Below are 715 nucleotides of genomic sequence, written 5' to 3' on the forward strand. Positions count from 1 at the left end.
GGCGGAGGAGAAGCCCAGACGGCGGCCAGACTGGCGGTGGTGGCGGGCGGCGGCGACGAGGCGCGCCGGGCCACCGCAACCCACCCGACCTGGGGGGGGGGCCCCAGCGGGACGAACTCCGCGAAGCGGGCGCTCCGGGAGCGGGGGGTTTCCCCGAGTCTGCACTTAGGGGGACGAAGGCCCGGCCGCGCGGGGAAGAGGAGGCACCCTCTCCCCGGGGCACGGGCCTGCGAGGCGCCCCAGCCGCGCCACCCCGCACGGCGCGCGCCGCGCAGCGGTGGCCACCGCGCTCGGAGGGCGAGGAGGGCGGGCACAGGCGCGGCAAGGCACGCCGGCCGCGGCCGCTGCGGGCGGCCCGGCGCCGGAGCCCGGCGGGCAGGAAGACCGGGGCCGCCGGTGCACGCACCGGGGTCCCGGCTCCGCCGCCGACTCTCCGCCGCCGAGGCCGCCGCGCACCGCCGCCGCCGGCGCCGCCGCGCCTCCCCCGCCCCCCCACGCGCCCCCCCCGAGGGGCGGCACCGCTGCGCCAACGCGACAGCGGGGGTGACGATTGACCGCCAAGCGACGCTCAGACAGGCGTAGCCCCGGGAGGAACCCGGGGCCGCAAGTGCGTTCGAAGTGTCGATGATCAATGTGTCCTGCAATTCACATTAATTCTCGCAGCTAGCTGCGTTCTTCATCGACGCACGAGCCGAGTGATCCACCGCTAAGAGTT

The 715-nt window shown here is 76.9% G+C and overlaps 1 non-coding gene across 1 annotated transcript; it reads right to left on the reverse strand.

Moving 5' to 3' along the window:
- Positions 1-562: 562 nt before the first annotated feature.
- Positions 563-715, reverse strand: LOC136995763 (5.8S ribosomal RNA). The gene has a single exon (XR_010887306.1). It is a non-coding gene; the product is annotated as a 5.8S ribosomal RNA (ribosomal RNA).

Source organism: Apteryx mantelli, unplaced genomic scaffold (assembly GCF_036417845.1).
Source record: "Apteryx mantelli isolate bAptMan1 unplaced genomic scaffold, bAptMan1.hap1 HAP1_SCAFFOLD_147, whole genome shotgun sequence".
Taxonomy (NCBI): Eukaryota; Metazoa; Chordata; class Aves; order Apterygiformes; family Apterygidae; genus Apteryx; species Apteryx mantelli.